At 49.0% G+C, this 27,018-nt stretch overlaps 25 non-coding genes and 2 pseudogenes across 25 annotated transcripts; all 27 read left to right on the top strand.

Annotated features, from left to right (window-relative positions):
* The first annotated feature begins 173 nt into the window (after positions 1 to 173).
* Positions 174 to 372, top strand: LOC145285237 (U2 spliceosomal RNA). Its single transcript, XR_013869040.1, has one exon. It is a non-coding gene; the product is annotated as a U2 spliceosomal RNA (small nuclear RNA).
* Positions 373 to 936: 564 nt separating this feature from the next.
* LOC145285286 (U2 spliceosomal RNA) lies at positions 937 to 1,078 on the top strand (annotated as a pseudogene).
* Positions 1,079 to 8,055: 6,977 nt separating this feature from the next.
* Positions 8,056 to 8,254, top strand: LOC145285236 (U2 spliceosomal RNA). The gene has a single exon (XR_013869039.1). It is a non-coding gene; the product is annotated as a U2 spliceosomal RNA (small nuclear RNA).
* A 564-nt stretch (positions 8,255 to 8,818) lies between these two features.
* LOC145285235 (U2 spliceosomal RNA) lies at positions 8,819 to 9,017 on the top strand. The gene has a single exon (XR_013869038.1). It is a non-coding gene; the product is annotated as a U2 spliceosomal RNA (small nuclear RNA).
* Positions 9,018 to 9,581: 564 nt separating this feature from the next.
* Positions 9,582 to 9,780, top strand: LOC145285234 (U2 spliceosomal RNA). Its single transcript, XR_013869037.1, has one exon. It is a non-coding gene; the product is annotated as a U2 spliceosomal RNA (small nuclear RNA).
* Positions 9,781 to 10,344: 564 nt separating this feature from the next.
* Positions 10,345 to 10,543, top strand: LOC145285233 (U2 spliceosomal RNA). The gene has a single exon (XR_013869036.1). It is a non-coding gene; the product is annotated as a U2 spliceosomal RNA (small nuclear RNA).
* A 564-nt stretch (positions 10,544 to 11,107) lies between these two features.
* On the top strand, positions 11,108 to 11,306 carry LOC145285232 (U2 spliceosomal RNA). The gene has a single exon (XR_013869035.1). It is a non-coding gene; the product is annotated as a U2 spliceosomal RNA (small nuclear RNA).
* A 564-nt stretch (positions 11,307 to 11,870) lies between these two features.
* LOC145285231 (U2 spliceosomal RNA) lies at positions 11,871 to 12,069 on the top strand. The gene has a single exon (XR_013869034.1). It is a non-coding gene; the product is annotated as a U2 spliceosomal RNA (small nuclear RNA).
* Positions 12,070 to 12,633: 564 nt separating this feature from the next.
* On the top strand, positions 12,634 to 12,832 carry LOC145285230 (U2 spliceosomal RNA). The gene has a single exon (XR_013869033.1). It is a non-coding gene; the product is annotated as a U2 spliceosomal RNA (small nuclear RNA).
* Positions 12,833 to 13,396: 564 nt separating this feature from the next.
* On the top strand, positions 13,397 to 13,595 carry LOC145285228 (U2 spliceosomal RNA). Its single transcript, XR_013869032.1, has one exon. It is a non-coding gene; the product is annotated as a U2 spliceosomal RNA (small nuclear RNA).
* Positions 13,596 to 14,155: 560 nt separating this feature from the next.
* LOC145285227 (U2 spliceosomal RNA) lies at positions 14,156 to 14,354 on the top strand. Its single transcript, XR_013869031.1, has one exon. It is a non-coding gene; the product is annotated as a U2 spliceosomal RNA (small nuclear RNA).
* Positions 14,355 to 14,919: 565 nt separating this feature from the next.
* Positions 14,920 to 15,118, top strand: LOC145285226 (U2 spliceosomal RNA). Its single transcript, XR_013869030.1, has one exon. It is a non-coding gene; the product is annotated as a U2 spliceosomal RNA (small nuclear RNA).
* Positions 15,119 to 15,683: 565 nt separating this feature from the next.
* Positions 15,684 to 15,882, top strand: LOC145285225 (U2 spliceosomal RNA). Its single transcript, XR_013869029.1, has one exon. It is a non-coding gene; the product is annotated as a U2 spliceosomal RNA (small nuclear RNA).
* Positions 15,883 to 16,447: 565 nt separating this feature from the next.
* On the top strand, positions 16,448 to 16,646 carry LOC145285224 (U2 spliceosomal RNA). Its single transcript, XR_013869028.1, has one exon. It is a non-coding gene; the product is annotated as a U2 spliceosomal RNA (small nuclear RNA).
* Positions 16,647 to 17,211: 565 nt separating this feature from the next.
* LOC145285223 (U2 spliceosomal RNA) lies at positions 17,212 to 17,410 on the top strand. The gene has a single exon (XR_013869027.1). It is a non-coding gene; the product is annotated as a U2 spliceosomal RNA (small nuclear RNA).
* A 565-nt stretch (positions 17,411 to 17,975) lies between these two features.
* LOC145285222 (U2 spliceosomal RNA) lies at positions 17,976 to 18,174 on the top strand. The gene has a single exon (XR_013869026.1). It is a non-coding gene; the product is annotated as a U2 spliceosomal RNA (small nuclear RNA).
* Positions 18,175 to 18,739: 565 nt separating this feature from the next.
* On the top strand, positions 18,740 to 18,938 carry LOC145285221 (U2 spliceosomal RNA). Its single transcript, XR_013869025.1, has one exon. It is a non-coding gene; the product is annotated as a U2 spliceosomal RNA (small nuclear RNA).
* Positions 18,939 to 19,503: 565 nt separating this feature from the next.
* On the top strand, positions 19,504 to 19,702 carry LOC145285220 (U2 spliceosomal RNA). Its single transcript, XR_013869024.1, has one exon. It is a non-coding gene; the product is annotated as a U2 spliceosomal RNA (small nuclear RNA).
* A 565-nt stretch (positions 19,703 to 20,267) lies between these two features.
* Positions 20,268 to 20,466, top strand: LOC145285217 (U2 spliceosomal RNA). Its single transcript, XR_013869023.1, has one exon. It is a non-coding gene; the product is annotated as a U2 spliceosomal RNA (small nuclear RNA).
* A 564-nt stretch (positions 20,467 to 21,030) lies between these two features.
* On the top strand, positions 21,031 to 21,229 carry LOC145285216 (U2 spliceosomal RNA). Its single transcript, XR_013869022.1, has one exon. It is a non-coding gene; the product is annotated as a U2 spliceosomal RNA (small nuclear RNA).
* Positions 21,230 to 21,793: 564 nt separating this feature from the next.
* On the top strand, positions 21,794 to 21,992 carry LOC145285215 (U2 spliceosomal RNA). Its single transcript, XR_013869021.1, has one exon. It is a non-coding gene; the product is annotated as a U2 spliceosomal RNA (small nuclear RNA).
* A 564-nt stretch (positions 21,993 to 22,556) lies between these two features.
* On the top strand, positions 22,557 to 22,755 carry LOC145285214 (U2 spliceosomal RNA). The gene has a single exon (XR_013869020.1). It is a non-coding gene; the product is annotated as a U2 spliceosomal RNA (small nuclear RNA).
* Positions 22,756 to 23,319: 564 nt separating this feature from the next.
* Positions 23,320 to 23,518, top strand: LOC145285213 (U2 spliceosomal RNA). Its single transcript, XR_013869019.1, has one exon. It is a non-coding gene; the product is annotated as a U2 spliceosomal RNA (small nuclear RNA).
* Positions 23,519 to 24,082: 564 nt separating this feature from the next.
* On the top strand, positions 24,083 to 24,281 carry LOC145285212 (U2 spliceosomal RNA). Its single transcript, XR_013869018.1, has one exon. It is a non-coding gene; the product is annotated as a U2 spliceosomal RNA (small nuclear RNA).
* A 564-nt stretch (positions 24,282 to 24,845) lies between these two features.
* LOC145285211 (U2 spliceosomal RNA) lies at positions 24,846 to 25,044 on the top strand. The gene has a single exon (XR_013869017.1). It is a non-coding gene; the product is annotated as a U2 spliceosomal RNA (small nuclear RNA).
* A 564-nt stretch (positions 25,045 to 25,608) lies between these two features.
* LOC145285210 (U2 spliceosomal RNA) lies at positions 25,609 to 25,807 on the top strand. Its single transcript, XR_013869016.1, has one exon. It is a non-coding gene; the product is annotated as a U2 spliceosomal RNA (small nuclear RNA).
* Positions 25,808 to 26,371: 564 nt separating this feature from the next.
* LOC145285268 (U2 spliceosomal RNA) lies at positions 26,372 to 26,514 on the top strand (annotated as a pseudogene).
* Positions 26,515 to 27,018: the final 504 nt, after the last annotated feature.

The raw sequence follows: 27,018 nt of genomic DNA, 5'->3' as shown, positions 1-27,018 counted from the left end.
ATTTACTCGCTTGGGGGCTCGCCCCTGCTGCTGGAGGACGACTCCACTTGGCCGCGCACCTGTCCGACTGTTCCACCTCGCTGCTGGGGGGTGCCTAGCAGCCCAGGAAGCACTGCCCGACGACGGTGGCCCCAGTTGAGGGTCGTCTGGCGACCGCGGCCCCTAGGGGCCGCATCGCTTCTCGGCCTTTTGGCTAAGATCAAAGTGTAGTATCTGTTCTTATCAGCTTAATATCTGATAGGTCCCTCGCATGGAGGGATCACGATATTAAACTGATTTTTGGACCACGGTCAAGGGTTAGGAGCTTGCTCCCCCTTCTCCACGGGTTGGCCTGGTATTGCACTGCCTCCAGGAGTTTACAGCCCCGGTTTCTGACCCAGCGCCAGCTTGGGGACGAATCCAAAAAACGAAAACCCAAAAACAGACTTTAGCTTTATTTTTCATTTTTTTTTTTTTTGTTTTTCTTTCTTCTTGGGTTTGTTTGGTTTTGTTTTGTTGTGGGTTTTTCATTGCTAATTAAGCAATTAATTGCTTCATTTTAATTGCCCCCCAAAAAACGAACGCCCCTTAAATTAAACAGACTTTAGTTTTCTTTCTTGTTTTGTTGGGGTTTATCTGTTTGTTTTTGTTATTGTTTTTGTTTTTGTTTTGTTTTTCCCCCTGTGCTAATGCATTCATTAAGCAATTAGTTGCTTCATTTCATTTGCCTCGTTGCCTGGGATGGTTAATTAGCTTGCGGGCCCTTTTTTTCGCTTTCATCCTGATTTACTCGCTTGGGGGCTCGCCCCTGCTGCTGGAGGACGACTCCACTTGGCCGCGCACCTGTCCGACTGTTCCACCTCGCTGCTGGGGGGTGCCTAGCAGCCCAGGAAGCACTGCCCGACGACGGTGGCCCCAGTTGAGGGTCGTCTGGCGACCGCGGCCCCTAGGGGCCGCATCGCTTCTCGGCCTTTTGGTCAAGATCAAAGTGTAGTATCTGTTCTCAGTGCTTACTGCGGTCTGCCTTAAAGCCGAGTTGAGAGCTCTTAAGCTATTAGCTTAGAGTCTTTTTGCTTGTCTCTTGCAAGGACCAGCCCCTTCTTGGGGATTTGGACCCGCAAAGACTTGTTTTTTGTTTCTTGTTATATGTTATTGCCCATCCTGGGCAACTATTAACTGTTTTTTCTTTCTTTGTTACAGATAGTCCGGGGTCCAGCTAGCACTTAAGCAGCCGGCAGGGCCAAGGGAAACCGACGTGCCTTTTTAGGCGAAGGTCCCCTTGGTTTCCGAATCGGCGGGTGCCTAGCCGGGCCTTGGGCCACCAAATAGATGGAGCAGGCCTCTGCTCCTGCCACCTTGGGGGACGCCCCAGGTGTAGCTATCGTGAAGGGTCCGGGGGGTGCCGTCCCGCAAGGCACCCCCAGTTCGAGAAGGGTTTCCGGGGTCGCTGCCCCAGAGTTGGCCGGATCGCGAGAGGGGGTCGCCACCCCCAGTAGGGTCGAGGCAGGTACGAGAGCGGGGGCCGCTACCCCCAGTGAGGTCGTGTCGGGTGTTGCCGCCCCAAAAGGCAGCACCAATCGGATGTCCGGAGCGAGAGCGGGGGTCGCCACCCCCAGTAGCGTTGAGTTGGGTGTCGCCACCCCGAAAGGTGACACAAATGCCCGTTTTATCCGAGAGCGGGTGGAGAAGAAGGCAAAGAAGTGGTGGGTCCTTGAGGAGGAAAAACCCAGAGTCCCTCTGACTAGGTCCCAGTCCGCCAGGGTTAGTCCTAGCAAAGTAGAGATAGTAGGACTTAGGAGGAGTAAGTCGGAAGATGTAATCGTGGTTGATGGGTGCTCCCCCGGGGGGACGGTGTCCGGTGACGAGACACCAACTAGCCTATTCGAGTGGCCAGCCCTCACAATGAGCGATTGCTCCCCAATCCCTCCTGGACAGGATAAAACAGCAGGAACGGTAGCAGCAGCAGCAGCAGCAGTGGAGGCCAGTATGACCAAAGCGGCGGATAACTGTGCGTGGGGTCGGAGAAAGGTGACCCAGAAGACCCCAGGCTACTACCAGGGACTGTTGCAGGAGAGATTCAAAGACTTCATAAGTGGAAATAAGCTAATGGTGGTGCCCGGAGCTCTGGAGGACATCAAACTCCGCACGGTTTCTCTAGTAACCCTTGACGCCAATGGAAAGGGACTCGTCGGCGTGCCGCTAGAGAAAATGTGCGACGCAATAGGAGAGCTCCGGATACCCGCACAGTACCTGGTTCGTAAATACCACGCTACGTGGGATCTCCTCCTGCCATCAAAGGAGGAAGCAGAGAAGTTAGCAGGAGGAGACCTCACGTGGAAGAACTTAAGGCTCCGCCCCGAGTATCTATCAAAGAGGAGAGCAGGAGTAACAGTGCTCGGGGTGCCCTGCTTTATCACTGCTGACCAGATAGGTGCCACCTTGGCCCAGTTTGGAGAGGTCGAGGAAGTCAACCCAACAAAAGGACCTCGAAATATCCAAACTGGGTCATATAAAATCCATATGAAGGTGGACCGGAAAAATTTTCACTTAATACCGGCGCAGCTAACTTGTGAGGGCTGGCAGATGGCCGTCATCGTCGAGGGGAGGAGGCCATACTGTTGGCAGTGTACCAAACCAGGACACGTGGCCCGATTCTGCCCTCAACGAAAAGACCAACAACCATCGGGCACGAAGGAGGTACCGCAGATTGTTCCAGCAGCGGAGGGCAAAAAGCAGACAGAGGAGGAAGGCGGAACTTGGAGCAAGGTCGTCGCCAAGAGGGGCAAGAAGAAGGAAGGAGGAGCCCCTGTAGAAACAACAAGAGCACCGGCGGCGACCACGAAAAGAAAGTTGCGAATGAGCTCCTCAGGATCGGAAGGGGAGGAAGGAGAGGCTGCTGGAAAACACAGCGAGAAGAGGGAGAGGAAAGAAGCTCCAAAAGAATCTCCCAAGAAGTCTCCCCCAGTGCAAGAAGCCATGGAAGAAATCAACACTGAGCCTCCAACATCAGTCGCCCCAGAGGACGCTCAGCCCACCCCACCCCTGTTTAACACCCCGGAGCCAGAGGTGATAGCTCCAGTTGTGGAAGAAGAAGGAAAAGAAGACCAGGAGAAGGCGGCCCCCAGGAAGGAAAAAACCCGAAAGTGTCCATTCTGGCCGGGGGTCCGCCTCTGCGAGGTGGATGAGGCAGTAGGAGACCTGAGCGGGACGCAGCGAAAACACCTGCGCATCCTGGAGAGTCTAAAGATGGTGGAGGGGAAGGACATCTCCGATCCCAGGAACTTCCCAGACGCTCCACAAATAATCACATTCGTCAGGCCCAACAGGGGTGGGCGAGCTAAAGCCCTCTGGAGAATGTTGGAAGAGGGGAAGACGGCATTCCCGGGGTTGAAACTTATAGACGGGGAGCACCCATCCTTAGAGCAGGTCGAGAAGCGATGTGAGGGGAGGGTCCCTGTTTACGTTCACCCCTCATTTTATAGGGCCATTAAGTTGACGTTCCCTCTGGACGTGGGAGGTCTGGCCAAAGACGGGCGGCTTACGCCTGTCCTGCTCACAGGCAGTCTTGGACAGACTTTCGACGTCCTCTCCCCCGAGGATTTCAGACCCTTGATTGACGAATACTATTAGTTAGGGAAACATGGCGGCAAGCTTAAACCTAGCTAGTTTGAATGCGAGGGGCATGAGGTCTCGAAGCAAGGCTTCTCGCGTGCTGAGGGACCTCATGGCCCTTGAGGTAGACATAGCTGCAATTCAGGAGACCCACTTTGTTGGGGCTGGGGACTGCGGTGTGCTGGTGAACGACTTTGACGTTTATTCAGCATATGGCAGTCTCCAGAGCCGGGGGGTTTCTGTGCTAGTAAGTCGCACCCTATCTGCGACGGTTACACTTGTTCATGCGGACGCTCATGGGAGGCTGGTCGTGGTTGATGTTGCCGTTAGCAGCGGCGCGTTCCGGATCATGGCAGTTTACGCGCCCAACATCCAAACCGAGAGGGTTTCCTTTTTTCGGCGGGTGGAGGGGTTTCTCTCTTCGGGCCCGGAGCGGGTAGTTTTAATGGGGGACTGGAATGCCATCCTGGACCCCAATTTAGATAAGGTCGGGGGGCCTAGCGGGCAGGGTAGGTGTGATAGCAGCCTGTCTGACCTGATGGCCTCGTGCGATCTGGTCGACAGGTTCCGTCTGGATCACCCCGGGAGGGAGATGTGGACGTGGCATACTAGTGCGGCCTCCAGTCCAAGTACATACTTGGACAGGATGTTAATTAGAAGGGGCGACGTAGATTTTCTATCTTGTCCCACGTTCCACTGGTTAGGTCATTCGGACCACAAACTCGTGTTGGCCCGTTTGAAGTTAGGTAATAGGCCTAGGTTGGCTGGCTACTGGAAGATGAACGCCTCCTTGTTGGAGTCGTTCGACTTCCGGGAGCAGCTGACAACACTAATTCAGAGGGAGTTAGTGGGGGCGGTTACCGGGAGTAGATGGTGGGTTAATCTTAAGGTGACCATTAGGCATTTTTGTGTCCAATATAGCCAAAGCCTCGCTTTAACTAGGGCACGGACCAAAAAGCACCTAGAGGATAGATTGACCCGGGCGGTGGCAGGGGGGGATTCCCTAGATCTAGCACTAATTAAGGGGGACCTCAGTCGCTTGGCTAGCGAGCGATATGAAGGTCAAGTAGTTAGGGCTAGGTTAAATAGAGTCTCCAACGAAGCCGTGAACGTTGACGCTGTTGAGCGTGGGGCCGCTTTAAGACGCGGCTCGGATGGGTACATTCGGGAGGTGAAAAACCTGGAAGGACGTTCTCTCGTATCGACGCGGGAGATCTGCAATGGGTTTCGGCAACATTTGGAGGAGCGCTTCACCAAACTACCCAGACTCCGCGGCCAGGAGTTTGGCAGCTATTTAGCTGGCTCGCCCCGCCTTACTGCGGCCCGAGCGGCTAGTTGCGAGGGGGTGGTTACGGAGCGTGAGGTCATTACTGCGTTGAAGCAGGTTGGCCACAACAAATCTCCGGGGCTCGATGGTTTGCCCTACGAACTGTACTTGAGGCTGTCGCCCATGTTTGTGCCCCTTTTGACGGGCGTGTTTAACCACTGGTTTGCCCAGGATTCGATCCCGAGGCAGGTAACCAAAGGAGTGGTCACGCTTCTGAAGAAGGGAAACCAACATGGAGGGGGGAACCTAGATGATTATAGGCCCATAACTCTGCTTAACGCAGATTTTAAGATTTTGGCCCGTATTCTTGCGAATCGGCTGCAGGTCGTTATCGACGAGTTGGTCGAACCGGATCAGAACTACGCTGTGAAGGGTCGAACAATTCAAAACAATCTGCACTTGGTTCGCTCGATAATAGAGGGATTAGAAGACGACACGGAAGCCGCGCTGATCAATTTAGATCAGTCCAAGGCGTTCGATAGGGTGGACCATGGGTTCCTGAGGGCTGTTGTGGAGGCCGCCGGCTTTGGTCCGGACTTCCGCAAGTGGATCTCCGCCCTGTATCGTGACCCCGCGGTGGTGGTGCAAGTCAACGGTAGGTTGTCGGAGTCCTTTGGGGTCTCCCGGTCGGTGCGGCAGGGCTGTCCGCTGTCGCCTCTGCTCTATGTCCTGGCGTTGGAGCCCTTCCTTCGCAAATTAAGGGACGAGGCGGCGAGACCAGTCCTACGCGGCATTGCTCTACCTGGCGGCCGAGTTGCCAGGGTGTCCGCGTACGCTGATGACGTCACCGTTTTCGCAGCCAGTCGTAACGACATCGAAGCGGTGATAGAGGCGATCGCTGAGTATGAAGTTGTCACAGGGGCCGTAATCAATCGCAGCAAGTCCGTCGGTCTGCGGTTGAGCGCCTGGACCGGGGTAAACTCGCTTCCAGGTGCGTTCGGCTGGACTGATGGCCCGGTTAAGATCCTCGGTGTGTGGTTCGGGCCGGATCTCCAGCTGGACAGAAATTGGTCGGAGGTACAGACGAAGGTCGAGTCCGCTGTCGGAACTTGGATTCGAAGGAGATTGTCCTTGAAGGGTCGTGCGGAGGCATGCGCCACTTACGTGTTTCCGCTGATCCTTTACCGGTTATCTGTTCTTCCCCTGCCTGCGGACCGCTGTAAGGCTTTAGAGCGACTCCTTTTCCGACTGCTCTGGAAGGGAGGAAAGCCGTATGTCCGTAGACAGGTCTGTACGCAGAAGCTTAGCGAGGGAGGCTTGGGGATGCCTGATCTGCGCAGCCATCAAAACGCAGAAAGACTGGCGTTCCTAAGTCGGACACTGATAGAGGAGGCACCCTGGGTACCAGCCGTGGAGCACGCTTTCCCACGGCTGTTAACCGACCCCGCCGCCGAAGGTCGCCGTCGACCAGCGGGGGAAGGGCGCTTCCTGACCGAATGCCGAGCCGCCCTTAGGGCATTGCCGGGGTCCAGTGACCTTGCACGGCCTAGGTGGAGGCTATATGAGGATTTAGTGGAGGGTACCGCAAACGACCCGCTGGTGGAGCGGCTACATCTGTCGAGGGGGGAAGTTCTCTCGCTTTGGAGTTGGGCGCCTGCCAGTAGCTACATAAATAATGCAGAGTTCTCGATAACGTGGAGGCTAGTCCGGGATGCGTTGCCTCTCTTCGACCGACTTGCCAGGGATTTTAGGGATCGCGAGTATTATTATCCCCCGTGCCCACGCTGCAACGATGAGAACGAGGACGAGACGCGTGAACACGCGTTCTTTCTTTGCAGCGGGGTACGGAGTCTCTGGAGGTATGTCGAAGGGGTAACGGCTCGCATCGACCCCGAGCGGTCGGTGCCACTTGATTTGGCGTACGTGGTTGACAATGTGGACCCGCCGTTTATCAGGGAGAAACGGGCGGTGTTTCTGGCGATACTGGCTGTAGCTAGATTAGTGACGTGGGTTACACGTCTGAACATTGTCTATGAGGGGCGATCTGTTTCCGATCAGGATCTGGTCCTTTATTTTAAGCACCAACTTAAAATAAAAATCAGATGTGATTGGAAAAGGTTGCCCCGCATCGACTTTGATAGGAGATGGGTGCACAACACTAGTTTGTGCATCCGACGAGGAGCTAGGTATGAGCTTGTGTTTCCACCCTAGTAGTATTCGTCTGGAGGTGCTGAAGTTTCGATTGTCGTGCACTCGGAACCCAGCCCCTCATATGTTAATACGGGGTTTACCCCGTAATCATGGGTAGAAGTAGGTTTGCTAGTTAGGCGGAGTAACCACCTAGAGTGGAAAGCATGTGCTTTATTTAGGGCCTAGACTAGGGTGAATGTGAGTTTGATCCTGTCCCCTGTAGATCTTTGTTTTTTGTTAGATTGGCACTAGGAGAGCTTCCAAAGATGCCCAAAGTCCACCAGTTTTATTTTGTCCTCGGCCTGTTTTTACCCCTTACGTACATTATCTTGGAAGACGCCATCCATCCCTGTTAACCCCGACCCTAATTTATTTTTCTTACAAATCCCTAGTTCCTCCACTCCCCCCTAGGAGACGACCTGCTTGCTTTCACCCTTTCCCCCCGGGGGAAGTGGACCGGAAGACAGTGGGCGTTTCATACGACAGACCAGCCGTTAGGTAGGGAGGGTCCCCTTACTAACCCGCCCCCATAGGCATTTTATTAAGTTGTTTTCTTTTTCTTTCTTTTTGGGTGTTTTTTAGTTTGCCCCCCTCCCCATCATCTCACCCCCATTATAAAAAAAAAAAAAAAAAAAAAAAAAAAAAAAAAAAAAAAAAAAAAATATACTTAAGTTTGTAAATATTATTTTGTTTTTTGTTTCTTGTAAATAAATGTTTTTCTTTTTCACAGTACGAATGTCGCCCGCCATCCCGATAAGCTGGGGAGCTGTCTATTTTAAGTAGGTCCTGGTAAGAATGTAGGCGGATGTGTTATGATAGAGTCTAGTATAGGGCCTTCTAAATAAAATACTTGCTTTTCAACGCAAGTTTAGCTAGCAGATTTAGCAAAGTCCCGTTTTCTTCCCCACCACCCCCCTTACTGGCCTTTGTGCCTAAGTTGTATCGGACCCCAAATGAGGGCTTGGTAGTAGATAATGCCAAGTCCGGGGCCGATACGACTAAATACCATCGCTTCTCGGCCTTTTGGCTAAGATCAAAGTGTAGTATCTGTTCTTATCAGCTTAATATCTGATAGGTCCCTCGCATGGAGGGATCACGATATTAAACTGATTTTTGGACCACGGTCAAGGGTTAGGAGCTTGCTCCCCCTTCTCCACGGGTTGGCCTGGTATTGCACTGCCTCCAGGAGTTTACAGCCCCGGTTTCTGACCCAGCGCCAGCTTGGGGACGAATCCAAAAAACGAAAACCCAAAAACAGACTTTAGCTTTATTTTTCATTTTTTTTTTTTTTGTTTTTCTTTTTTCTTGGGTTTGTTTGGTTTTGTTTTGTTGTGGGTTTTTCATTGCTAATTAAGCAATTAATTGCTTCATTTTAATTGCCCCCCAAAAAACGAACGCCCCTTAAATTAAACAGACTTTAGTTTTCTTTCTTGTTTTGTTGGGGTTTATCTGTTTGTTTTTGTTATTGTTTTTGTTTTTGTTTTGTTTTTCCCCCTGTGCTAATGCATTCATTAAGCAATTAGTTGCTTCATTTCATTTGCCTCGTTGCCTGGGATGGTTAATTAGCTTGCGGGCCCTTTTTTTCGCTTTCATCCTGATTTACTCGCTTGGGGGCTCGCCCCTGCTGCTGGAGGACGACTCCACTTGGCCGCGCACCTGTCCGACTGTTCCACCTCGCTGCTGGGGGGTGCCTAGCAGCCCAGGAAGCACTGCCCGACGACGGTGGCCCCAGTTGAGGGTCGTCTGGCGACCGCGGCCCCTAGGGGCCGCATCGCTTCTCGGCCTTTTGGCTAAGATCAAAGTGTAGTATCTGTTCTTATCAGCTTAATATCTGATAGGTCCCTCGCATGGAGGGATCACGATATTAAACTGATTTTTGGACCACGGTCAAGGGTTAGGAGCTTGCTCCCCCTTCTCCACGGGTTGGCCTGGTATTGCACTGCCTCCAGGAGTTTACAGCCCCGGTTTCTGACCCAGCGCCAGCTTGGGGACGAATCCAAAAAACGAAAACCCAAAAACAGACTTTAGCTTTATTTTTCATTTTTTTTTTTTTTGTTTTTCTTTCTTCTTGGGTTTGTTTGGTTTTGTTTTGTTGTGGGTTTTTCATTGCTAATTAAGCAATTAATTGCTTCATTTTAATTGCCCCCCAAAAAACGAACGCCCCTTAAATTAAACAGACTTTAGTTTTCTTTCTTGTTTTGTTGGGGTTTATCTGTTTGTTTTTGTTATTGTTTTTGTTTTTGTTTTGTTTTTCCCCCTGTGCTAATGCATTCATTAAGCAATTAGTTGCTTCATTTCATTTGCCTCGTTGCCTGGGATGGTTAATTAGCTTGCGGGCCCTTTTTTTCGCTTTCATCCTGATTTACTCGCTTGGGGGCTCGCCCCTGCTGCTGGAGGACGACTCCACTTGGCCGCGCACCTGTCCGACTGTTCCACCTCGCTGCTGGGGGGTGCCTAGCAGCCCAGGAAGCACTGCCCGACGACGGTGGCCCCAGTTGAGGGTCGTCTGGCGACCGCGGCCCCTAGGGGCCGCATCGCTTCTCGGCCTTTTGGCTAAGATCAAAGTGTAGTATCTGTTCTTATCAGCTTAATATCTGATAGGTCCCTCGCATGGAGGGATCACGATATTAAACTGATTTTTGGACCACGGTCAAGGGTTAGGAGCTTGCTCCCCCTTCTCCACGGGTTGGCCTGGTATTGCACTGCCTCCAGGAGTTTACAGCCCCGGTTTCTGACCCAGCGCCAGCTTGGGGACGAATCCAAAAAACGAAAACCCAAAAACAGACTTTAGCTTTATTTTTCATTTTTTTTTTTTTTGTTTTTCTTTCTTCTTGGGTTTGTTTGGTTTTGTTTTGTTGTGGGTTTTTCATTGCTAATTAAGCAATTAATTGCTTCATTTTAATTGCCCCCCAAAAAACGAACGCCCCTTAAATTAAACAGACTTTAGTTTTCTTTCTTGTTTTGTTGGGGTTTATCTGTTTGTTTTTGTTATTGTTTTTGTTTTTGTTTTGTTTTTCCCCCTGTGCTAATGCATTCATTAAGCAATTAGTTGCTTCATTTCATTTGCCTCGTTGCCTGGGATGGTTAATTAGCTTGCGGGCCCTTTTTTTCGCTTTCATCCTGATTTACTCGCTTGGGGGCTCGCCCCTGCTGCTGGAGGACGACTCCACTTGGCCGCGCACCTGTCCGACTGTTCCACCTCGCTGCTGGGGGGTGCCTAGCAGCCCAGGAAGCACTGCCCGACGACGGTGGCCCCAGTTGAGGGTCGTCTGGCGACCGCGGCCCCTAGGGGCCGCATCGCTTCTCGGCCTTTTGGCTAAGATCAAAGTGTAGTATCTGTTCTTATCAGCTTAATATCTGATAGGTCCCTCGCATGGAGGGATCACGATATTAAACTGATTTTTGGACCACGGTCAAGGGTTAGGAGCTTGCTCCCCCTTCTCCACGGGTTGGCCTGGTATTGCACTGCCTCCAGGAGTTTACAGCCCCGGTTTCTGACCCAGCGCCAGCTTGGGGACGAATCCAAAAAACGAAAACCCAAAAACAGACTTTAGCTTTATTTTTCATTTTTTTTTTTTTTGTTTTTCTTTCTTCTTGGGTTTGTTTGGTTTTGTTTTGTTGTGGGTTTTTCATTGCTAATTAAGCAATTAATTGCTTCATTTTAATTGCCCCCCAAAAAACGAACGCCCCTTAAATTAAACAGACTTTAGTTTTCTTTCTTGTTTTGTTGGGGTTTATCTGTTTGTTTTTGTTATTGTTTTTGTTTTTGTTTTGTTTTTCCCCCTGTGCTAATGCATTCATTAAGCAATTAGTTGCTTCATTTCATTTGCCTCGTTGCCTGGGATGGTTAATTAGCTTGCGGGCCCTTTTTTTCGCTTTCATCCTGATTTACTCGCTTGGGGGCTCGCCCCTGCTGCTGGAGGACGACTCCACTTGGCCGCGCACCTGTCCGACTGTTCCACCTCGCTGCTGGGGGGTGCCTAGCAGCCCAGGAAGCACTGCCCGACGACGGTGGCCCCAGTTGAGGGTCGTCTGGCGACCGCGGCCCCTAGGGGCCGCATCGCTTCTCGGCCTTTTGGCTAAGATCAAAGTGTAGTATCTGTTCTTATCAGCTTAATATCTGATAGGTCCCTCGCATGGAGGGATCACGATATTAAACTGATTTTTGGACCACGGTCAAGGGTTAGGAGCTTGCTCCCCCTTCTCCACGGGTTGGCCTGGTATTGCACTGCCTCCAGGAGTTTACAGCCCCGGTTTCTGACCCAGCGCCAGCTTGGGGACGAATCCAAAAAACGAAAACCCAAAAACAGACTTTAGCTTTATTTTTCATTTTTTTTTTTTTTGTTTTTCTTTCTTCTTGGGTTTGTTTGGTTTTGTTTTGTTGTGGGTTTTTCATTGCTAATTAAGCAATTAATTGCTTCATTTTAATTGCCCCCCAAAAAACGAACGCCCCTTAAATTAAACAGACTTTAGTTTTCTTTCTTGTTTTGTTGGGGTTTATCTGTTTGTTTTTGTTATTGTTTTTGTTTTTGTTTTGTTTTTCCCCCTGTGCTAATGCATTCATTAAGCAATTAGTTGCTTCATTTCATTTGCCTCGTTGCCTGGGATGGTTAATTAGCTTGCGGGCCCTTTTTTTCGCTTTCATCCTGATTTACTCGCTTGGGGGCTCGCCCCTGCTGCTGGAGGACGACTCCACTTGGCCGCGCACCTGTCCGACTGTTCCACCTCGCTGCTGGGGGGTGCCTAGCAGCCCAGGAAGCACTGCCCGACGACGGTGGCCCCAGTTGAGGGTCGTCTGGCGACCGCGGCCCCTAGGGGCCGCATCGCTTCTCGGCCTTTTGGCTAAGATCAAAGTGTAGTATCTGTTCTTATCAGCTTAATATCTGATAGGTCCCTCGCATGGAGGGATCACGATATTAAACTGATTTTTGGACCACGGTCAAGGGTTAGGAGCTTGCTCCCCCTTCTCCACGGGTTGGCCTGGTATTGCACTGCCTCCAGGAGTTTACAGCCCCGGTTTCTGACCCAGCGCCAGCTTGGGGACGAATCCAAAAAACGAAAACCCAAAAACAGACTTTAGCTTTATTTTTCATTTTTTTTTTTTTTGTTTTTCTTTCTTCTTGGGTTTGTTTGGTTTTGTTTTGTTGTGGGTTTTTCATTGCTAATTAAGCAATTAATTGCTTCATTTTAATTGCCCCCCAAAAAACGAACGCCCCTTAAATTAAACAGACTTTAGTTTTCTTTCTTGTTTTGTTGGGGTTTATCTGTTTGTTTTTGTTATTGTTTTTGTTTTTGTTTTGTTTTTCCCCCTGTGCTAATGCATTCATTAAGCAATTAGTTGCTTCATTTCATTTGCCTCGTTGCCTGGGATGGTTAATTAGCTTGCGGGCCCTTTTTTTCGCTTTCATCCTGATTTACTCGCTTGGGGGCTCGCCCCTGCTGCTGGAGGACGACTCCACTTGGCCGCGCACCTGTCCGACTGTTCCACCTCGCTGCTGGGGGGTGCCTAGCAGCCCAGGAAGCACTGCCCGACGACGGTGGCCCCAGTTGAGGGTCGTCTGGCGACCGCGGCCCCTAGGGGCCGCATCGCTTCTCGGCCTTTTGGCTAAGATCAAAGTGTAGTATCTGTTCTTATCAGCTTAATATCTGATAGGTCCCTCGCATGGAGGGATCACGATATTAAACTGATTTTTGGACCACGGTCAAGGGTTAGGAGCTTGCTCCCCCTTCTCCACGGGTTGGCCTGGTATTGCACTGCCTCCAGGAGTTTACAGCCCCGGTTTCTGACCCAGCGCCAGCTTGGGGACGAATCCAAAAAACGAAAACCCAAAAACAGACTTTAGCTTTATTTTTCATTTTTTTTTTTTTTGTTTTTCTTTCTTCTTGGGTTTGTTTGGTTTTGTTTTGTTGTGGGTTTTTCATTGCTAATTAAGCAATTAATTGCTTCATTTTAATTGCCCCCCAAAAAACGAACGCCCCTTAAATTAAACAGACTTTAGTTTTCTTTCTTGTTTTGTTGGGGTTTATCTGTTTGTTTTTGTTATTGTTTTTGTTTTTGTTTTGTTTTTCCCCCTGTGCTAATGCATTCATTAAGCAATTAGTTGCTTCATTTCATTTGCCTCGTTGCCTGGGATGGTTAATTAGCTTGCGGGCCCTTTTTTTCGCTTTCATCCTGATTTACTCGCTTGGGGGCTCGCCCCTGCTGCTGGAGGACGACTCCACTTGGCCGCGCACCTGTCCGACTGTTCCACCTCGCTGCTGGGGGGTGCCTAGCAGCCCAGGAAGCACTGCCCGACGACGGTGGCCCCAGTTGAGGGTCGTCTGGCGACCGCGGCCCCTAGGGGCCGCATCGCTTCTCGGCCTTTTGGCTAAGATCAAAGTGTAGTATCTGTTCTTATCAGCTTAATATCTGATAGGTCCCTCGCATGGAGGGATCACGATATTAAACTGATTTTTGGACCACGGTCAAGGGTTAGGAGCTTGCTCCCCCTTCTCCACGGGTTGGCCTGGTATTGCACTGCCTCCAGGAGTTTACAGCCCCGGTTTCTGACCCAGCGCCAGCTTGGGGACGAATCCAAAAAACGAAAACCCAAAAACAGACTTTAGCTTTATTTTTCATTTTTTTTTTTTTTGTTTTTCTTTCTTCTTGGGTTTGTTTTTGTTTTGTTGTGGGTTTTTCATTGCTAATTAAGCAATTAATTGCTTCATTTTAATTGCCCCCCAAAAAACGAACGCCCCTTAAATTAAACAGACTTTAGTTTTCTTTCTTGTTTTGTTGGGGTTTATCTGTTTGTTTTTGTTATTGTTTTTGTTTTTGTTTTGTTTTTCCCCCTGTGCTAATGCATTCATTAAGCAATTAGTTGCTTCATTTCATTTGCCTCGTTGCCTGGGATGGTTAATTAGCTTGCGGGCCCTTTTTTTCGCTTTCATCCTGATTTACTCGCTTGGGGGCTCGCCCCTGCTGCTGGAGGACGACTCCACTTGGCCGCGCACCTGTCCGACTGTTCCACCTCGCTGCTGGGGGGTGCCTAGCAGCCCAGGAAGCACTGCCCGACGACGGTGGCCCCAGTTGAGGGTCGTCTGGCGACCGCGGCCCCTAGGGGCCGCATCGCTTCTCGGCCTTTTGGCTAAGATCAAAGTGTAGTATCTGTTCTTATCAGCTTAATATCTGATAGGTCCCTCGCATGGAGGGATCACGATATTAAACTGATTTTTGGACCACGGTCAAGGGTTAGGAGCTTGCTCCCCCTTCTCCACGGGTTGGCCTGGTATTGCACTGCCTCCAGGAGTTTACAGCCCCGGTTTCTGACCCAGCGCCAGCTTGGGGACGAATCCAAAAAACGAAAACCCAAAAACAGACTTTAGCTTTATTTTTCATTTTTTTTTTTTTTTGTTTTTCTTTCTTCTTGGGTTTGTTTGGTTTTGTTTTGTTGTGGGTTTTTCATTGCTAATTAAGCAATTAATTGCTTCATTTTAATTGCCCCCCAAAAAACGAACGCCCCTTAAATTAAACAGACTTTAGTTTTCTTTCTTGTTTTGTTGGGGTTTATCTGTTTGTTTTTGTTATTGTTTTTGTTTTTGTTTTGTTTTTCCCCCTGTGCTAATGCATTCATTAAGCAATTAGTTGCTTCATTTCATTTGCCTCGTTGCCTGGGATGGTTAATTAGCTTGCGGGCCCTTTTTTTCGCTTTCATCCTGATTTACTCGCTTGGGGGCTCGCCCCTGCTGCTGGAGGACGACTCCACTTGGCCGCGCACCTGTCCGACTGTTCCACCTCGCTGCTGGGGGGTGCCTAGCAGCCCAGGAAGCACTGCCCGACGACGGTGGCCCCAGTTGAGGGTCGTCTGGCGACCGCGGCCCCTAGGGGCCGCATCGCTTCTCGGCCTTTTGGCTAAGATCAAAGTGTAGTATCTGTTCTTATCAGCTTAATATCTGATAGGTCCCTCGCATGGAGGGATCACGATATTAAACTGATTTTTGGACCACGGTCAAGGGTTAGGAGCTTGCTCCCCCTTCTCCACGGGTTGGCCTGGTATTGCACTGCCTCCAGGAGTTTACAGCCCCGGTTTCTGACCCAGCGCCAGCTTGGGGACGAATCCAAAAAACGAAAACCCAAAAACAGACTTTAGCTTTATTTTTCATTTTTTTTTTTTTTTGTTTTTCTTTCTTCTTGGGTTTGTTTGGTTTTGTTTTGTTGTGGGTTTTTCATTGCTAATTAAGCAATTAATTGCTTCATTTTAATTGCCCCCCAAAAAACGAACGCCCCTTAAATTAAACAGACTTTAGTTTTCTTTCTTGTTTTGTTGGGGTTTATCTGTTTGTTTTTGTTATTGTTTTTGTTTTTGTTTTGTTTTTCCCCCTGTGCTAATGCATTCATTAAGCAATTAGTTGCTTCATTTCATTTGCCTCGTTGCCTGGGATGGTTAATTAGCTTGCGGGCCCTTTTTTTCGCTTTCATCCTGATTTACTCGCTTGGGGGCTCGCCCCTGCTGCTGGAGGACGACTCCACTTGGCCGCGCACCTGTCCGACTGTTCCACCTCGCTGCTGGGGGGTGCCTAGCAGCCCAGGAAGCACTGCCCGACGACGGTGGCCCCAGTTGAGGGTCGTCTGGCGACCGCGGCCCCTAGGGGCCGCATCGCTTCTCGGCCTTTTGGCTAAGATCAAAGTGTAGTATCTGTTCTTATCAGCTTAATATCTGATAGGTCCCTCGCATGGAGGGATCACGATATTAAACTGATTTTTGGACCACGGTCAAGGGTTAGGAGCTTGCTCCCCCTTCTCCACGGGTTGGCCTGGTATTGCACTGCCTCCAGGAGTTTACAGCCCCGGTTTCTGACCCAGCGCCAGCTTGGGGACGAATCCAAAAAACGAAAACCCAAAAACAGACTTTAGCTTTATTTTTCATTTTTTTTTTTTTTTGTTTTTCTTTCTTCTTGGGTTTGTTTGGTTTTGTTTTGTTGTGGGTTTTTCATTGCTAATTAAGCAATTAATTGCTTCATTTTAATTGCCCCCCAAAAAACGAACGCCCCTTAAATTAAACAGACTTTAGTTTTCTTTCTTGTTTTGTTGGGGTTTATCTGTTTGTTTTTGTTATTGTTTTTGTTTTTGTTTTGTTTTTCCCCCTGTGCTAATGCATTCATTAAGCAATTAGTTGCTTCATTTCATTTGCCTCGTTGCCTGGGATGGTTAATTAGCTTGCGGGCCCTTTTTTTCGCTTTCATCCTGATTTACTCGCTTGGGGGCTCGCCCCTGCTGCTGGAGGACGACTCCACTTGGCCGCGCACCTGTCCGACTGTTCCACCTCGCTGCTGGGGGGTGCCTAGCAGCCCAGGAAGCACTGCCCGACGACGGTGGCCCCAGTTGAGGGTCGTCTGGCGACCGCGGCCCCTAGGGGCCGCATCGCTTCTCGGCCTTTTGGCTAAGATCAAAGTGTAGTATCTGTTCTTATCAGCTTAATATCTGATAGGTCCCTCGCATGGAGGGATCACGATATTAAACTGATTTTTGGACCACGGTCAAGGGTTAGGAGCTTGCTCCCCCTTCTCCACGGGTTGGCCTGGTATTGCACTGCCTCCAGGAGTTTACAGCCCCGGTTTCTGACCCAGCGCCAGCTTGGGGACGAATCCAAAAAACGAAAACCCAAAAACAGACTTTAGCTTTATTTTTCATTTTTTTTTTTTTTTGTTTTTCTTTCTTCTTGGGTTTGTTTGGTTTTGTTTTGTTGTGGGTTTTTCATTGCTAATTAAGCAATTAATTGCTTCATTTTAATTGCCCCCCAAAAAACGAACGCCCCTTAAATTAAACAGACTTTAGTTTTCTTTCTTGTTTTGTTGGGGTTTATCTGTTTGTTTTTGTTATTGTTTTTGTTTTTGTTTTGTTTTTCCCCCTGTGCTAATGCATTCATTAAGCAATTAGTTGCTTCATTTCATTTGCCTCGTTGCCTGGGATGGTTAATTAGCTTGCGGGCCCTTTTTTTCGCTTTCATCCTGATTTACTCGCTTGGGGGCTCGCCCCTGCTGCTGGAGGACGACTCCACTTGGCCGCGCACCTGTCCGACTGTTCCACCTCGCTGCTGGGGGGTGCCTAGCAGCCCAGGAAGCACTGCCCGACGACGGTGGCCCCAGTTGAGGGTCGTCTGGCGACCGCGGCCCCTAGGGGCCGCATCGCTTCTCGGCCTTTTGGCTAAGATCAAAGTGTAGTATCTGTTCTTATCAGCTTAATATCTGATAGGTCCCTCGCATGGAGGGATCACGATATTAAACTGATTTTTGGACCACGGTCAAGGGTTAGGAGCTTGCTCCCCCTTCTCCACGGGTTGGCCTGGTATTGCACTGCCTCCAGGAGTTTACAGCCCCGGTTTCTGACCCAGCGCCAGCTTGGGGACGAATCCAAAAAACGAAAACCCAAAAACAGACTTTAGCTTTATTTTTCATTTTTTTTTTTTTTTGTTTTTCTTTCTTCTTGGGTTTGTTTGGTTTTGTTTTGTTGTGGGTTTTTCATTGCTAATTAAGCAATTAATTGCTTCATTTTAATTGCCCCCCAAAAAACGAACGCCCCTTAAATTAAACAGACTTTAGTTTTCTTTCTTGTTTTGTTGGGGTTTATCTGTTTGTTTTTGTTATTGTTTTTGTTTTTGTTTTGTTTTTCCCCCTGTGCTAATGCATTCATTAAGCAATTAGTTGCTTCATTTCATTTGCCTCGTTGCCTGGGATGGTTAATTAGCTTGCGGGCCCTTTTTTTCGCTTTCATCCTGATTTACTCGCTTGGGGGCTCGCCCCTGCTGCTGGAGGACGACTCCACTTGGCCGCGCACCTGTCCGACTGTTCCACCTCGCTGCTGGGGGGTGCCTAGCAGCCCAGGAAGCACTGCCCGACGACGGTGGCCCCAGTTGAGGGTCGTCTGGCGACCGCGGCCCCTAGGGGCCGCATCGCTTCTCGGCCTTTTGGCTAAGATCAAAGTGTAGTATCTGTTCTTATCAGCTTAATATCTGATAGGTCCCTCGCATGGAGGGATCACGATATTAAACTGATTTTTGGACCACGGTCAAGGGTTAGGAGCTTGCTCCCCCTTCTCCACGGGTTGGCCTGGTATTGCACTGCCTCCAGGAGTTTACAGCCCCGGTTTCTGACCCCGCGCCAGCTTGGGGACGAATCCAAAAAACGAAAACCCAAAAACAGACTTTAGCTTTATTTTTCATTTTTTTTTTTTTTTGTTTTTCTTTCTTCTTGGGTTTGTTTGGTTTTGTTTTGTTGTGGGTTTTTCATTGCTAATTAAGCAATTAATTGCTTCATTTTAATTGCCCCCCAAAAAACGAACGCCCCTTAAATTAAACAGACTTTAGTTTTCTTTCTTGTTTTGTTGGGGTTTATCTGTTTGTTTTTGTTATTGTTTTTGTTTTTGTTTTGTTTTTCCCCCTGTGCTAATGCATTCATTAAGCAATTAGTTGCTTCATTTCATTTGCCTCGTTGCCTGGGATGGTTAATTAGCTTGCGGGCCCTTTTTTTCGCTTTCATCCTGATTTACTCGCTTGGGGGCTCGCCCCTGCTGCTGGAGGACGACTCCACTTGGCCGCGCACCTGTCCGACTGTTCCACCTCGCTGCTGGGGGGTGCCTAGCAGCCCAGGAAGCACTGCCCGACGACGGTGGCCCCAGTTGAGGGTCGTCTGGCGACCGCGGCCCCTAGGGGCCGCATCGCTTCTCGGCCTTTTGGCTAAGATCAAAGTGTAGTATCTGTTCTTATCAGCTTAATATCTGATAGGTCCCTCGCATGGAGGGATCACGATATTAAACTGATTTTTGGACCACGGTCAAGGGTTAGGAGCTTGCTCCCCCTTCTCCACGGGTTGGCCTGGTATTGCACTGCCTCCAGGAGTTTACAGCCCCGGTTTCTGACCCAGCGCCAGCTTGGGGACGAATCCAAAAAACGAAAACCCAAAAACAGACTTTAGCTTTATTTTTCATTTTTTTTTTTTTTTGTTTTTCTTTCTTCTTGGGTTTGTTTGGTTTTGTTTTGTTGTGGGTTTTTCATTGCTAATTAAGCAATTAATTGCTTCATTTTAATTGCCCCCCAAAAAACGAACGCCCCTTAAATTAAACAGACTTTAGTTTTCTTTCTTGTTTTGTTGGGGTTTATCTGTTTGTTTTTGTTATTGTTTTTGTTTTTGTTTTGTTTTTCCCCCTGTGCTAATGCATTCATTAAGCAATTAGTTGCTTCATTTCATTTGCCTCGTTGCCTGGGATGGTTAATTAGCTTGCGGGCCCTTTTTTTCGCTTTCATCCTGATTTACTCGCTTGGGGGCTCGCCCCTGCTGCTGGAGGACGACTCCACTTGGCCGCGCACCTGTCCGACTGTTCCACCTCGCTGCTGGGGGGTGCCTAGCAGCCCAGGAAGCACTGCCCGACGACGGTGGCCCCAGTTGAGGGTCGTCTGGCGACCGCGGCCCCTAGGGGCCGCATCGCTTCTCGGCCTTTTGGCTAAGATCAAAGTGTAGTATCTGTTCTTATCAGCTTAATATCTGATAGGTCCCTCGCATGGAGGGATCACGATATTAAACTGATTTTTGGACCACGGTCAAGGGTTAGGAGCTTGCTCCCCCTTCTCCACGGGTTGGCCTGGTATTGCACTGCCTCCAGGAGTTTACAGCCCCGGTTTCTGACCCAGCGCCAGCTTGGGGACGAATCCAAAAAACGAAAACCCAAAAACAGACTTTAGCTTTATTTTTCATTTTTTTTTTTTTTTGTTTTTCTTTCTTCTTGGGTTTGTTTGGTTTTGTTTTGTTGTGGGTTTTTCATTGCTAATTAAGCAATTAATTGCTTCATTTTAATTGCCCCCCAAAAAACGAACGCCCCTTAAATTAAACAGACTTTAGTTTTCTTTCTTGTTTTGTTGGGGTTTATCTGTTTGTTTTTGTTATTGTTTTTGTTTTTGTTTTGTTTTTCCCCCTGTGCTAATGCATTCATTAAGCAATTAGTTGCTTCATTTCATTTGCCTCGTTGCCTGGGATGGTTAATTAGCTTGCGGGCCCTTTTTTTCGCTTTCATCCTGATTTACTCGCTTGGGGGCTCGCCCCTGCTGCTGGAGGACGACTCCACTTGGCCGCGCACCTGTCCGACTGTTCCACCTCGCTGCTGGGGGGTGCCTAGCAGCCCAGGAAGCACTGCCCGACGACGGTGGCCCCAGTTGAGGGTCGTCTGGCGACCGCGGCCCCTAGGGGCCGCATCGCTTCTCGGCCTTTTGGCTAAGATCAAAGTGTAGTATCTGTTCTTATCAGCTTAATATCTGATAGGTCCCTCGCATGGAGGGATCACGATATTAAACTGATTTTTGGACCACGGTCAAGGGTTAGGAGCTTGCTCCCCCTTCTCCACGGGTTGGCCTGGTATTGCACTGCCTCCAGGAGTTTACAGCCCCGGTTTCTGACCCAGCGCCAGCTTGGGGACGAATCCAAAAAACGAAAACCCAAAAACAGACTTTAGCTTTATTTTTCATTTTTTTTTTTTTTGTTTTTCTTTCTTCTTGGGTTTGTTTGGTTTTGTTTTGTTGTGGGTTTTTCATTGCTAATTAAGCAATTAATTGCTTCATTTTAATTGCCCCCCAAAAAACGAACGCCCCTTAAATTAAACAGACTTTAGTTTTCTTTCTTGTTTTGTTGGGGTTTATCTGTTTGTTTTTGTTATTGTTTTTGTTTTTGTTTTGTTTTTCCCCCTGTGCTAATGCATTCATTAAGCAATTAGTTGCTTCATTTCATTTGCCTCGTTGCCTGGGATGGTTAATTAGCTTGCGGGCCCTTTTTTTCGCTTTCATCCTGATTTACTCGCTTGGGGGCTCGCCCCTGCTGCTGGAGGACGACTCCACTTGGCCGCGCACCTGTCCGACTGTTCCACCTCGCTGCTGGGGGGTGCCTAGCAGCCCAGGAAGCACTGCCCGACGACGGTGGCCCCAGTTGAGGGTCGTCTGGCGACCGCGGCCCCTAGGGGCCGCATCGCTTCTCGGCCTTTTGGCTAAGATCAAAGTGTAGTATCTGTTCTTATCAGCTTAATATCTGATAGGTCCCTCGCATGGAGGGATCACGATATTAAACTGATTTTTGGACCACGGTCAAGGGTTAGGAGCTTGCTCCCCCTTCTCCACGGGTTGGCCTGGTATTGCACTGCCTCCAGGAGTTTACAGCCCCGGTTTCTGACCCAGCGCCAGCTTGGGGACGAATCCAAAAAACGAAAACCCAAAAACAGACTTTAGCTTTATTTTTCATTTTTTTTTTTTTTGTTTTTCTTTCTTCTTGGGTTTGTTTGGTTTTGTTTTGTTGTGGGTTTTTCATTGCTAATTAAGCAATTAATTGCTTCATTTTAATTGCCCCCCAAAAAACGAACGCCCCTTAAATTAAACAGACTTTAGTTTTCTTTCTTGTTTTGTTGGGGTTTATCTGTTTGTTTTTGTTATTGTTTTTGTTTTTGTTTTGTTTTTCCCCCTGTGCTAATGCATTCATTAAGCAATTAGTTGCTTCATTTCATTTGCCTCGTTGCCTGGGATGGTTAATTAGCTTGCGGGCCCTTTTTTTCGCTTTCATCCTGATTTACTCGCTTGGGGGCTCGCCCCTGCTGCTGGAGGACGACTCCACTTGGCCGCGCACCTGTCCGACTGTTCCACCTCGCTGCTGGGGGGTGCCTAGCAGCCCAGGAAGCACTGCCCGACGACGGTGGCCCCAGTTGAGGGTCGTCTGGCGACCGCGGCCCCTAGGGGCCGCATCGCTTCTCGGCCTTTTGGCTAAGATCAAAGTGTAGTATCTGTTCTTATCAGCTTAATATCTGATAGGTCCCTCGCATGGAGGGATCACGATATTAAACTGATTTTTGGACCACGGTCAAGGGTTAGGAGCTTGCTCCCCCTTCTCCACGGGTTGGCCTGGTATTGCACTGCCTCCAGGAGTTTACAGCCCCGGTTTCTGACCCAGCGCCAGCTTGGGGACGAATCCAAAAAACGAAAACCCAAAAACAGACTTTAGCTTTATTTTTCATTTTTTTTTTTTTTGTTTTTCTTTCTTCTTGGGTTTGTTTGGTTTTGTTTTGTTGTGGGTTTTTCATTGCTAATTAAGCAATTAATTGCTTCATTTTAATTGCCCCCCAAAAAACGAACGCCCCTTAAATTAAACAGACTTTAGTTTTCTTTCTTGTTTTGTTGGGGTTTATCTGTTTGTTTTTGTTATTGTTTTTGTTTTTGTTTTGTTTTTCCCCCTGTGCTAATGCATTCATTAAGCAATTAGTTGCTTCATTTCATTTGCCTCGTTGCCTGGGATGGTTAATTAGCTTGCGGGCCCTTTTTTTCGCTTTCATCCTGATTTACTCGCTTGGGGGCTCGCCCCTGCTGCTGGAGGACGACTCCACTTGGCCGCGCACCTGTCCGACTGTTCCACCTCGCTGCTGGGGGGTGCCTAGCAGCCCAGGAAGCACTGCCCGACGACGGTGGCCCCAGTTGAGGGTCGTCTGGCGACCGCGGCCCCTAGGGGCCGCATCGCTTCTCGGCCTTTTGGCTAAGATCAAAGTGTAGTATCTGTTCTTATCAGCTTAATATCTGATAGGTCCCTCGCATGGAGGGATCACGATATTAAACTGATTTTTGGACCACGGTCAAGGGTTAGGAGCTTGCTCCCCCTTCTCCACGGGTTGGCCTGGTATTGCACTGCCTCCAGGAGTTTACAGCCCCGGTTTCTGACCCAGCGCCAGCTTGGGGACGAATCCAAAAAACGAAAACCCAAAAACAGACTTTAGCTTTATTTTTCATTTTTTTTTTTTTTGTTTTTCTTTCTTCTTGGGTTTGTTTGGTTTTGTTTTGTTGTGGGTTTTTCATTGCTAATTAAGCAATTAATTGCTTCATTTTAATTGCCCCCCAAAAAACGAACGCCCCTTAAATTAAACAGACTTTAGTTTTCTTTCTTGTTTTGTTGGGGTTTATCTGTTTGTTTTTGTTATTGTTTTTGTTTTTGTTTTGTTTTTCCCCCTGTGCTAATGCATTCATTAAGCAATTAGTTGCTTCATTTCATTTGCCTCGTTGCCTGGGATGGTTAATTAGCTTGCGGGCCCTTTTTTTCGCTTTCATCCTGATTTACTCGCTTGGGGGCTCGCCCCTGCTGCTGGAGGACGACTCCACTTGGCCGCGCACCTGTCCGACTGTTCCACCTCGCTGCTGGGGGGTGCCTAGCAGCCCAGGAAGCACTGCCCGACGACGGTGGCCCCAGTTGAGGGTCGTCTGGCGACCGCGGCCCCTAGGGGCCGCATCGCTTCTCGGCCTTTTGGCTAAGATCAAAGTGTAGTATCTGTTCTTATCAGCTTAATATCTGATAGGTCCCTCGCATGGAGGGATCACGATATTAAACTGATTTTTGGACCACGGTCAAGGGTTAGGAGCTTGCTCCCCCTTCTCCACGGGTTGGCCTGGTATTGCACTGCCTCCAGGAGTTTACAGCCCCGGTTTCTGACCCAGCGCCAGCTTGGGGACGAATCCAAAAAACGAAAACCCAAAAACAGACTTTAGCTTTATTTTTCATTTTTTTTTTTTTTGTTTTTCTTTCTTCTTGGGTTTGTTTGGTTTTGTTTTGTTGTGGGTTTTTCATTGCTAATTAAGCAATTAATTGCTTCATTTTAATTGCCCCCCAAAAAACGAACGCCCCTTAAATTAAACAGACTTTAGTTTTCTTTCTTGTTTTGTTGGGGTTTATCTGTTTGTTTTTGTTATTGTTTTTGTTTTTGTTTTGTTTTTCCCCCTGTGCTAATGCATTCATTAAGCAATTAGTTGCTTCATTTCATTTGCCTCGTTGCCTGGGATGGTTAATTAGCTTGCGGGCCCTTTTTTTCGCTTTCATCCTGATTTACTCGCTTGGGGGCTCGCCCCTGCTGCTGGAGGACGACTCCACTTGGCCGCGCACCTGTCCGACTGTTCCACCTCGCTGCTGGGGGGTGCCTAGCAGCCCAGGAAGCACTGCCCGACGACGGTGGCCCCAGTTGAGGGTCGTCTGGCGACCGCGGCCCCTAGGGGCCGCATCGCTTCTCGGCCTTTTGGCTAAGATCAAAGTGTAGTATCTGTTCTTATCAGCTTAATATCTGATAGGTCCCTCGCATGGAGGGATCACGATATTAAACTGATTTTTGGACCACGGTCAAGGGTTAGGAGCTTGCTCCCCCTTCTCCACGGGTTGGCCTGGTATTGCACTGCCTCCAGGAGTTTACAGCCCCGGTTTCTGACCCAGCGCCAGCTTGGGGACGAATCCAAAAAACGAAAACCCAAAAACAGACTTTAGCTTTATTTTTCATTTTTTTTTTTTTTGTTTTTCTTTCTTCTTGGGTTTGTTTGGTTTTGTTTTGTTGTGGGTTTTTCATTGCTAATTAAGCAATTAATTGCTTCATTTTAATTGCCCCCCAAAAAACGAACGCCCCTTAAATTAAACAGACTTTAGTTTTCTTTCTTGTTTTGTTGGGGTTTATCTGTTTGTTTTTGTTATTGTTTTTGTTTTTGTTTTGTTTTTCCCCCTGTGCTAATGCATTCATTAAGCAATTAGTTGCTTCATTTCATTTGCCTCGTTGCCTGGGATGGTTAATTAGCTTGCGGGCCCTTTTTTTCGCTTTCATCCTGATTTACTCGCTTGGGGGCTCGCCCCTGCTGCTGGAGGACGACTCCACTTGGCCGCGCACCTGTCCGACTGTTCCACCTCGCTGCTGGGGGGTGCCTAGCAGCCCAGGAAGCACTGCCCGACGACGGTGGCCCCAGTTGAGGGTCGTCTGGCGACCGCGGCCCCTAGGGGCCGCATCGCTTCTCGGCCTTTTGGCTAAGATCAAAGTGTAGTATCTGTTCTTATCAGCTTAATATCTGATAGGTCCCTCGCATGGAGGGATCACGATATTAAACTGATTTTTGGACCACGGTCAAGGGTTAGGAGCTTGCTCCCCCTTCTCCACGGGTTGGCCTGGTATTGCACTGCCTCCAGGAGTTTACAGCCCCGGTTTCTGACCCAGCGCCAGCTTGGGGACGAATCCAAAAAACGAAAACCCAAAAACAGACTTTAGCTTTATTTTTCATTTTTTTTTTTTTTGTTTTTCTTTCTTCTTGGGTTTGTTTGGTTTTGTTTTGTTGTGGGTTTTTCATTGCTAATTAAGCAATTAATTGCTTCATTTTAATTGCCCCCCAAAAAACGAACGCCCCTTAAATTAAACAGACTTTAGTTTTCTTTCTTGTTTTGTTGGGGTTTATCTGTTTGTTTTTGTTATTGTTTTTGTTTTTGTTTTGTTTTTCCCCCTGTGCTAATGCATTCATTAAGCAATTAGTTGCTTCATTTCATTTGCCTCGTTGCCTGGGATGGTTAATTAGCTTGCGGGCCCTTTTTTTCGCTTTCATCCTGATTTACTCGCTTGGGGGCTCGCCCCTGCTGCTGGAGGACGACTCCACTTGGCCGCGCACCTGTCCGACTGTTCCACCTCGCTGCTGGGGGGTGCCTAGCAGCCCAGGAAGCACTGCCCGACGACGGTGGCCCCAGTTGAGGGTCGTCTGGCGACCGCGGCCCCTAGGGGCCGCATCGCTTCTCGGCCTTTTGGCTAAGATCAAAGTGTAGTATCTGTTCTTATCAGCTTAATATCTGATAGGTCCCTCGCATGGAGGGATCACGATATTAAACTGATTTTTGGACCACGGTCAAGGGTTAGGAGCTTGCTCCCCCTTCTCCACGGGTTGGCCTGGTATTGCACTGCCTCCAGGAGTTTACAGCCCCGGTTTCTGACCCAGCGCCAGCTTGGGGACGAATCCAAAAAACGAAAACCCAAAAACAGACTTTAGCTTTATTTTTCATTTTTTTTTTTTTTGTTTTTCTTTCTTCTTGGGTTTGTTTGGTTTTGTTTTGTTGTGGGTTTTTCATTGCTAATTAAGCAATTAATTGCTTCATTTTAATTGCCCCCCAAAAAACGAACGCCCCTTAAATTAAACAGACTTTAGTTTTCTTTCTTGTTTTGTTGGGGTTTATCTGTTTGTTTTTGTTATTGTTTTTGTTTTTGTTTTGTTTTTCCCCCTGTGCTAATGCATTCATTAAGCAATTAGTTGCTTCATTTCATTTGCCTCGTTGCCTGGGATGGTTAATTAGCTTGCGGGCCCTTTTTTTCGCTTTCATCCTGATTTACTCGCTTGGGGGCTCGCCCCTGCTGCTGGAGGACGACTCCACTTGGCCGCGCACCTGTCCGACTGTTCCACCTCGCTGCTGGGGGGTGCCTAGCAGCCCAGGAAGCACTGCCCGACGACGGTGGCCCCAGTTGAGGGTCGTCTGGCGACCGCGGCCCCTAGGGGCCGCATCGCTTCTCGGCCTTTTGGTCAAGATCAAAGTGTAGTATCTGTTCTCAGTGCTTACTGCGGTCTGCCTTTAAGTCGAGCTGTGAGCTCTTAAGCTTTTAGCTTAGAGTTTTTTCATTTTGCTCTCTGCAAGGACCAGCCCCTTCTTGGGGATTTGGACCCGCAAAGACTTGTTTTTTGTTTCTTGTTATATGTTATTGCCCATCCTGGGCAACTATTAACTGTTTTTTCTTTCTTTGTTACAGATAGTCCGGGGTCCAGCTAGCACTTAAGCAGCCGGCAGGGCCAAGGGAAACCGACGTGCCTTTTTAGGCGAAGGTCCCCTTGGTTTCCGAATCGGCGGGTGCCTAGCCGGGCCTTGGGCCACCAAATAGATGGAGCAGGCCTCTGCTCCTGCCACCTTGGGGGACGCCCCAGGTGTAGCTATCGTGAAGGGTCCGGGGGGTGCCGTCCCGCAAGGCACCCCCAGTTCGAGAAGGGTTTCCGGGGTCGCTGCCCCAGAGTTGGCCGGATCGCGAGAGGGGGTCGCCACCCCCAGTAGGGTCGAGGCAGGTACGAGAGCGGGGGCCGCTACCCCCAGTGAGGTCGTGTCGGGTGTTGCCGCCCCAAAAGGCAGCACCAATCGGATGTCCGGAGCGAGAGCGGGGG

The sequence above is a fragment of the Euprymna scolopes genome, chromosome 9 (genome assembly GCF_053919585.1).
Source record: "Euprymna scolopes isolate OS-2025 chromosome 9, ASM5391958v1, whole genome shotgun sequence".
Lineage (NCBI taxonomy): Eukaryota > Metazoa > Mollusca > Cephalopoda > Sepiida > Sepiolidae > Euprymna > Euprymna scolopes.
This window is presented reverse-complemented; position numbering and strand designations above follow the sequence as displayed.